Source organism: Chiloscyllium plagiosum, unplaced genomic scaffold (assembly GCF_037043375.1).
Source record: "Chiloscyllium plagiosum isolate Xiang-an unplaced genomic scaffold, Cpla_swu_hap1 HiC_scaffold_45, whole genome shotgun sequence".
NCBI classification, from domain to species: Eukaryota; Metazoa; Chordata; class Chondrichthyes; order Orectolobiformes; family Hemiscylliidae; genus Chiloscyllium; species Chiloscyllium plagiosum.
In genome coordinates this window covers 29,709,808-29,719,756 of record NW_028270183.1, presented here as the reverse complement: position 1 = coordinate 29,719,756, position 9,949 = coordinate 29,709,808, and positions in this window count along the sequence as shown.

Genomic DNA, 9,949 nt, shown 5'->3' with positions numbered 1-9,949 from the left:
ATGGACACAGGCACAGCACACAGACGTGGGCACACATACATTGTCACACAGACACTGGCACACAGACACTGGCGCACAGACATGGACACACAGGCACAGTCACACAGACGTGGGCACACATACATTGTCACACAGACACTGGCACACAGACACGGGAACACAGAGGGTGTGTGCTGTCACCGCCCTTGGAGCATATCCGGAGATGTTGATGCCAGATAGCCAAGGGTTTTGGAGGCACACGCAGTGAGTCAGAGCCATCGGGTTTCACACTCGGAATCACGTCTTGGAATGCCTGGCTCACAGTTTTTATTTTATTTTCGTTATTTCTCTTGTTTTTATCTTATTGACTCACAGCGGTAGTGTTTATTTTCCTCCAGCACCCATTTTTTGTATGCAGGTGTCAGATATAGTGACTGAACAATGAGTGCATAAAACGTTCTTGCTGTTCCTCCAGCAGGAAGAAAGGGAACACCTGAGTGGCCAGTGACAAGCAGAGCCCCTCTCATCAAAGGCCAGTGCTGCAGGATCAAACCGTGAAGGGGGACGGCAGGGAGGGACATAGTTAAAAATCACACAACACCAGGTTATAGTCCAACAGGTTTAATTGGAAGCACACTAGATTTCGGAGCGACGCTCCTTGATTAGGTGATAGTAGGGAGGGACATAGTTTCTATTCAGCAGGTGCGAGGGTAGGAACTTAGATATGAATGATGTGAGAGACAATGCTAATGAGGTTGATGATAAGCAGGAATCTCCACTTCGAGGTATCTTGCTGTTCCTTATTGAGAACCACATGCCTGGAACTCCAAGAGAAAAACACAACAAATTCCTCCCAACATTGAGAGAAGTCTCAGTGGCCTTTTCCCATCATTGTCCCAGACTTCTCCCCATTGTCCAAGGCCTTCACAGCCGTACAAGGTTCTGCCCCATGTGTCTGTTGTTTGTAACTGTCCATAACCGACATCACTTCTATTTATTGCTCAGTTTAGATCTTCAAGCTACTGTTTCTGAATGTTCTCAAATTGAAGAAACACGTGTATTGTTTACTCACTCCTGGGATGTGGCGGTCACTGGCTGGGTCCAGCATTTATTACCCTGTCCCTAGTTGCTCCTTGATAAGGTGGGAAGAGCTGCCTTCTAGAAATCACTATAGTCCAAGTGTTGTCGGTTGATGTACAATGCCCATAGGAAGGGAGTTCCAGGATTTTCACTCAGTGTCAGTGAAGGGATGATGGTATATTTCTGTCAGGATGGTGCGTTGTTCAGAGGGGAACTTGCAGGGGGTGGCGTTCACATGTATCTGCTGCCCTTGTCTTTCCAGATGGAAGTGGCGATGGTTTGGAAGGTGCTGCCTGAGGATGTTTGCTGAATTCCTGCAGTACATCTGGTAGATAGTACACAGTGCTGCCCGTGTGTGTCTGTGGTAGAGGGAGTGGATGCTTGGGGATGTGATCCACAGGCTACTTTGTCCTTTATGTGTTTGTGTACAAGCTTCAATAACTTCCTCTAACTGTTGGCCCCTCCCCCTCTTCTTCAGAATCACATAAGTGAAGGTTTAAAGTCCTCTTTATAAAATGGTTCCCTGAACTGCCTCATTGGTGACTTTCCGTTACACATTACAGAGTATCGTGGCCAGTCAAAAGAACTTACCCAAAGAAAATGGTCACCTCTGGTGATCTATGCTCTCCTGGATGTCTCCATCATGCTGTCTGCAATGATTCTCGGCACTGCATTTACACTTTAGACGTTTTGTAATCCTTTCAAATATGGGATTTGTTTAGTCAACAAAGCAATAACCGTTAACAAGGTTAAATTGAGATATTCCTGCCTCAGTCTTTCTTATTGCTGGTGTTATTAATTCAGGAAAGGAGTGAGGAATAACACATCAGTCATCAGAAATTTTATGGTAGTTAGCATTTCCACATTGTGAGTATAGAATATAGTCATTTCCGGCAGTAATGAGATGGAATAGCACTGTTCAGTTTCTCCTGTTCTCTTTCCCAGTATTGTTCCTTATTACAATCTGACTGTTCCCCACCCAGCACAGCAGGAGCTGCATTCCCCATCACGGAGCTGGTGTTGCTGAATTTAATCAGCAGCACTATCATTCCTGATGAAGGGCTTATGCCCGAAATATTGACTCTCCTGCTTCCCGATGCTGCCGGACTTGCTGTGCTTTTCCAGCAGCACACTCTTGACTGTGAAAAAAACTCCAGCATCTGCAATCCTCGCTTTCTCTGAGCACTATAATGTCTTGTCTGGGTCAAACCCACGGGAAATGCTGACTTGTTTTCTCCATGTCAACAGTTCCTAAAAGAAGGATAAATGTGAGAATGTTTCATCTCTTCAATGAAATAAAAATGAGAATTAGACAAATACGGGCAGATTGGATCTAGCTATAAGGTACCTGTTTAAATATATTTGAATGCAAAGCTTTTCCAGCTATGATCAAAAGCTACATGGACTCATTTGATTGATACTCCAATGATAATCTACTCATAAGTAAACCTCCCTTTCCTGATGTTACCCTGAAACATTAACCAATAGACCCCTCTGCTGGGAATGTCTTTTTCCCTGTAATTCATGGTAAGTTTACATGTTCCCTGTTGTCACTTCATACTCGCCTTCTGTCTGTAACCGAACGCTCCCCTCCCCCTGAGGTGCAACTCCATAACCTGTTGCAAAGTATTTGGCGAGAGCTGTTTTCTGAGGATGGGGACCTTCCTCACACTCCTCAGGTCCTCAGAGGAATCATTACATCAGCTCATTGACTTGTGGCTAGTCTGGAAGTCTGAACAGGGAGATAAACTGTATGACCAGTCAGTACTCTGTGAACAGGGTAAGAATGTGCTAATTTAGTATTTCTCACTCTGCTGAGCTCGCATTAAGGTGACTGTATATGAGTGCAGTATGACATGAGGATCGCAGAGTGGTTGAGCGATGACAATTTCTTCATTAGTTTTATTAATCCTCAGTGCCTTACCATCTGCATTTATTAGCTGTGAGATGGACAGAGCCCATGACCATCTCGACAATAGACCCAGGAGGGTCAGTAACATTGGTTTTGGGTTTACTCCCTGAGTTAGCCATGCTCTGAAAAGTAACTCACAAAATTGAAAATCCAGATTGCAGTTCCTGTTTGGGCCCCAGAGCCGAAATGTGTTGGGGGCGGGGTCTGGTCCAAAGTGACCAGGTGAAGCGGAATGATGGGGAGAAAATGGAAACAAGGCAATGAAATGTACCATCGGGAGCAGCTCGGGGAATGGACAGCGTCAGGCATGTCCAGGAAAAAGGAGATCAGGCTGGGTAACCAGATCGGACTGGATTAGTGAATGCTCCACACATCCCCACAACGGCCATCATGACTGAAAACTCCATGTGTATACCTGGAGCCATACTTTTAGCTTGGAGGAAGGGAGGGAAATTGATGCTGAGTTTGTCCAGAATGAGTCGGGAGCAAAACATACCTGACCTCGTCCTTATCAAACTGCCAGCTGCAGTTCCATCTGTCCAGGACAGTATCGGTAAGAGTGACCATCACACTGTCCCATCTTCACATTGAGAACACCCTCCATCGTGTTGTGTGGCACCATCACCGTGCTAAATGGGACAGACTTCAAACAAATCTACTAACGCATGACTGGGGCATCCATGAGGTGCTGTGGCCCATCAACAGCAGCAGAACTGTACTCAAGCACAATCTGTAACCTCAAGGCCCGGGAAATCCTCCACTTAACAACTACCATCACGCTAGGGGATCAATCCGGGTCCAATGGAGAGTGCAGGAGGGCATGACAGGAGCAGCACCAGGCATATCTGGACATGAGCTGTCTGCTTGGTGAAGCTACCAAACAGCAAAGGCAGAAAGTGATCGACAGAGTCAAGCGATCCCATGACCAACAGATCAGATCAAAGCTCTGCAGTCCTGCTACATCCAGTCGTGAATGCTGGTGAATGATTAAACTACTCACTGTAGGAGGAGGGTCCGCACATAGCTGCATCCTCAATGATGGAAGAGCCCAGCACATCAGTGTAAAAGATAAGGCTGTATCTCTCACAGCACTCTTCAGCCAGAAGTTCCGAGTGGATGATCCAGTGGTCACTAACATCAAAGATACCAGTGTCCAGCTAATTTGATTCACTCCATGTGATATTAAGGAAGGGTTGGAAACACTGGATACTGTAAAGTCTATGGGCCCTGACAACATTCCGGCAATAGTACTGAAGACTTGTGCTCCAGGAATTGCTGCACCCCTAGCCAAGCTGTTCCAGTGCAGTTACAACACTGGCATCTACCCGACAATGTGGAAAATTGCCCAAGTATGTCCTATAAATAAAGAGCAGGACAAATCCAACCCAGCCAATTACCGACCCATCACTTTACTCTCAATCATCAGTAAAGTGAGAGAAGGGGTCATCAACAGTGCTATCAAGCAGCGCCTGCTGAGTAACACCCCAAGTTTGAGTTACCCCACGGTCACTCAGCTCCTGAGCTCATTACAGTCTGGGTTCAAACATGGACAAAAGAGCTGAATTCAGTGGGATGGGGGGTGGAGGTGGGGGCTGGGGGTAGGTGTGGGTAGAGTGACAGCCTTTGACATCAAGGCTGCATCCAACTAGGTGTGCCATCAAGAAGCCCTAGCAAACATGGGTATCAGGGGGCAAACTCTTAGTTGGTTAGGGTCATACCTGACAGATAGGAAGATGGTCGTTGTTGTTGGAGGTCAGCCATCTCAGCTCCAGGACATCTCTGCAGGAGTCACTCAGGGTAGTGTCGAAGCCCCAACCATCTTCAGCTGCTTCATCAATGACTCTCCTCCCATCAGAAGGTCCGAAATCGGGATGTTTGCCGATGATTGCACAATGTTCATCTCCATTCATGACTCCTCAGATGCTGAAGCAGTCTATGTCCAAACGCAACAAGATCTGGACAATATCCAGGCATGGGCTAACAAGTGGCAAGTAACAATCGTGTCACACAAATGCCAGACTATGACCGTCACCAATAAGAGACAATATAACCACCACGCCTCGACATTCAATAGTGTTACTACTACCAACATCTTGGAAGTTATCATTGACCAGAAACTCAACTGGATTCACCACATAAAACACAATGGCTAAAGATCAGGTTAGAGGCTAGGAATAACTCACCTCCTGATTCCCCAAAGCCTGTCCACCATCTACAAGGCACAAGTCAGGAGTGGGATGGAATACGCCCCATTTACCTGGATGGGTGCTGCCCCAATAACACTCAGAAAGCTCAACACCATCAAGGAAAAATCAGCTGATTAGATTGGCACCACATCCACAAACATCCACTTCCTCCATCGCTGACGATCAGGAGCAGTGTGTACTGTCTACAAGATGCACTGCAGAAATTCACCAAAGATTATCAGACAGCACCTCCATACCCATGCCCACTTCCATCTAGAAGGATAAGGGCGGCAGATACATGGGAACACCACCATCCTCAAATTCCCCTCCAAGACAATCACCATCCTGACTTGGAAATATTTCACAGTTCTTTCACAGTCGCTGGGTCAGAATCGTGGAATTCCCTCCCTAAGGGCATTGTGGGTCAACCCACAACAGGTAGTCTGCTGTGGTTCAAGAAGGCAGCTCACCCCCACCTTCTCAAGGGGTAACTAGGGACAGGGCAATAAATGCTGGGCCCAGCCAGCGACCTCCACATCCCACAAAATGAATAAATAAACAAAACAAGTTCAGCCTGGGTCACCATGTGGTAGATAGGTATTAGTTGGACCACTGTATCAGGAAGAAGCAGGGAGCTCTGACACTGTTCTGCTGGGAATAAAGGTGGAGACGGATTGGATAGCCATGGTGTAGTGGAGTGGTTTGGCCCACGGGACTGGAGATTATAAATGGTTGATGTGATGAAAGGTGTCAGAAGGATGGAAGTCCAATGGGAATGCCCAAGGGGTGAGAAATGGGGGAGAGAGTTAGGACGAAAGAAGTTCAGTGGGATAGGAACAAGATGAAAAGTCGGTAGAGCAGGACAGTTCTAATGTATGGATTTTGGGAAGGAGGATAAAACAGACCGGGGACTATGATATGAACGTTCTGTACAGGATCTGAGGTCAATGTTGACTTTGTTCACGACTGCTTGAAGTTTAGTTGTGATGTCATGGCCCAAGGTGGGGCCAGAGGAATTACCTTTTGGCCTTTGCTGGGCAGAGGTCAGTATGTCAAGCAACAACAGCAACATGATGGCAATGCTTGGGGTGGACTTCAGAGAGAGGGTGCAGCAGGATCAGAGGGAGACACACAAGTGGGTGAGGGAGACGAGCAGAGAAATTGATGTGGGACCCTCACAGTAGTGAGTCTCAGTTAAAAGAGACTGGTGATCTCGTAGGGGGGTGCTTGGTGCCCAGGTGAAGGAGATGAGGAGCTAGGAATTTGCAATCTACACCTTAAAATTAAACAGTAACCCAGAGAATTGAAGATCCACCTGTTGGTTCTTCCTGGTAAACTTACAATTTGTATAAACCCCAATCATCACCAGCTCCCTTCCTGTCACCATAACCTACACCCCAAAGGTGATCCCCAGCTCCCCTCCTCCCAGTCTTCCCTGCCATTACCCCTCACCCTTATCTTCCCCCATAATATTCTACGCAGAACACTTTAACAGGCCAACTGCTTCTTACATATTCCCCACTCATTTCGAAACTGGCCCATTCTATCAGGGCTGTGACCTGACTGAAGTGATTGGGAGATGAAGCCAAAGGGGGTTTCACTCTGCTGCCCTCCTTACAGTGCTACCAACCGACTGTACCCACAATGGGGGACTGCAGCATGGGACTGGAAAGCAGCTTTCAGCCGAGGGACAGCCTCCCCACACACCACACAAACTGCTGCAGCTGATGAACTGCAAGTTTCTGGAACATGATAGAAGCTGCAGGGAGATATCACAGCAGGTAATGGCAAGTGGTTCCAGATTGAACAATGGCATCGTCAAGGGAAATGCCATCCACCTTGAGGCCTGTGAGAGGCCATGTTTCTGTGGGGGGCAGTAAGTTATCAAGGAACTCTCTTTGCAGGAAGTAGATAGAGGTGAATGCAGAGTCTCACCCTCGAGATGTGGCAGTCTCATGCTCTCACGCAGACGAGTCTATTTGAAGTGAGTGGATACATCTTCAGATCATAGAATCCTTACAGTGTGGAAACAAGCCATTTGGCCCAACAAGTCCACACCGACCCTGAGAAGAGTAACCTACCCAGACCAATTCCCCTACACTTACCCCTGACTAATGCACCTCACCTACACATTCCTAAACAGTCTAGGATAATTTAGCATTGCCAATTCACCTAATCTGCATATCTTTGGACTGTGGGAGGAAACTGGAGCATCCGGAGAAAATCCACACAGACTCACGGAGAATGTGCAAACTCCACACTGACAGTCGCCCGAGTGTGGAATCAAACCCAACTCCCCGGTGATCTGAGGCAGCAGTGCTCACCACTGTTCCCTCTTTCGATTAAAGTTTACATTCCATAGAATCTCGACACTGTGGAAGTAGTCCATTCTGCCTATCGAGTTCATGCTGATCCGATAAAGAACATCTCACCCTCCCCCATTGATACCTTTGTTTTCATCCCTAAACATGGAGCTTCAGTCTGCAGTTCTGAACAGTGTGGAAGATGTTTTACTCATCACTCCCTTAATGGCTGCAGGCAGAATGTGCAATATTGAGCAGTGCATTCAAACGTAGATACACTCCCTACATCCAACGGTACAATACTGTGCAGAGAAAGACACGTATAAGAGCTGAGACATATTACAACGTATTGTACTCAGTGACAGAAACAGCTGCAGTCAAGAACTGAGAATTAGGACGGACTGAATAACAAACACAAAGAGAAGAACTCGAAGCAGTTTCTCCAGTCTTTGTAAACTGACTGTGCTGAATTGTCTCTTTACTGTGGCTTTCCGCTTCCTGGGTTCAATATGAAAATCGCTGTTTGGCATTCAAAACCATGCAACTAAGGGAAAATAGTGCATAACCTGAACAGATGGAGTGTCCAGTATTTATTAATTTATTCAGCCTCAGGATATGGGTGTTGCTGGTTGGGCAAACACTGAGAATCCATCTCTACTTGCCCTTGAGAAAGGAGTGGTGAATCTCACCTTGGACCACTGGAGCCCGTGTGGTGTATGTACCCCTACGATGTTGTTCGGAAATCCAGAATTTCAGCCCAGCTACAGTGAAGGGGCAGTGAAATAGTTCCCAATCAGGAGAGTTAGTGCCTTGGAGGGGAATGTGTAGGTACTGGTGCCCCCAAGTATCTGCTGCCCTTGTCCTAAAAGATAGTAGAGACTCCCGGTTTGGAAGGTGGTTTCGAAGTCGCCTTGGTGAACTGTTGCAATACATTTTGTAGATGGTGCACATCATGATGGTGGTGGTGAATGGTGAAGGATTTTGGTGGGGTGCCAATCAAGCCTGGACTGTGTCAAGATTCTGAGCTGAAAATGTGTTGCTGGAAAAGCGCAGCAGGTCAGGCAGCATCCAAGGAACAGGAGAATCCATGTTTCAGGCATAGGCCCTTCTTCAGGAATGAGGAAAGTATGTCCAGCAGGCTAAGATGAAAGGTAGGGAGGAGGGACTTGGGGGAGGGGCGTTGGAAATGCGATAGGTGGAAGGAGATCAAGGTGAGGGTGATAGGCCGGAGTGGGGTGGGGGCGGAGAGGTCAGGAAGAAGATTGCAGGTTAGGAAGGCGGTGCTGAGTTTGAGGGATTTGACTGAGACAAGTTGGGGGGAGGGGAAATGAGGAAACTGGAGAAATCTGAGTTCATCCCTTGTGGTTGGAGGGTTCCTAGGCGGAAGATGAGGCGCTCTTCCTCCAACCGTCATGTTGCTATGGTCTGGCGATGGAGGAGTCCGAGGACCTGCATGTCCTTGGTGGAGTGGGAGGGGGAGTTGAAGTGTTGAGCCACGGGGTGGTTGGGTTGGTTGGTCCGGGTGTCCCAGAGGTGTTCTCTGAAACGTTCCGCAAGTAGGCGGCCTGTATCCCCAATATATAGGAGGCCACATCGGGTGCAGTGGATGCTATCGATGATGTGTGTGGAGGTGCAGGTGAATTTATGGTGGATATTTTTAAAAGAGCGTCCCATAGTTCTGGGTTAAAAATCACACAACACCAGGTTATAGTCCAATAGGTTTATTTGGAAGCACTGGTTTGAAGAGCGCTGCTCCTTCATCAGGTAGCTGTAGGACAGGATCATAGTGCACAGAACTTATAGCAAAAGATTACAGTGTCATGCAAATGAAATGATATATCGAACAAATCTAAATTGTTGTTAAGTCTGTCATCTTTTAGAATAGATTGCAGATATTGGTTCATTAATATGTAATCTCCAGAACTTCTTTTAAGTCACATTCTCGAAATAACTTTAAGTTTTATATAAAACAGATGACATCTCAGCTCAGACAAAGTATTAAACGTGTGTGGTTAGAACATGTCTGTATGCCAATCTTGAATGAGATTGGTTCTATTTCCAAAGTAAGAATTTATAAAATATTACATGGATTAACTGCCTGAATTGACGGCCTGCAGATTGTGTGCTTTTTGAGCAAAATAGAATGTATCTGCAAATATAATTCTGCACATGCAAATTCACTCCATAGACATCTATGTGTGTGTGTGTACGTGCATGAGAGAGTGAGAGAGAAAATGTGAGTGTGGGGGTCTGCACGTGAGTGTGTGCATGTAAGTGTGAGTGCGTCTGAGAGAGAGTGTGTTTGCATGTGTGCATGCTTCGTAAAGAGTGTGTGTGTGTGTCAATGTGATGGAGTATAAGCCTGTGGCAGGGTTTGTGCATGGGTGTGAGAATGGAGAGTGTTTGTGTATGTGTACGAGAGAGGGCAAGTATATGAGTGAGGGTCTGTGTGAGTGTGTGAGTATGTAAGAGTGTGTGTGTTACTGAGG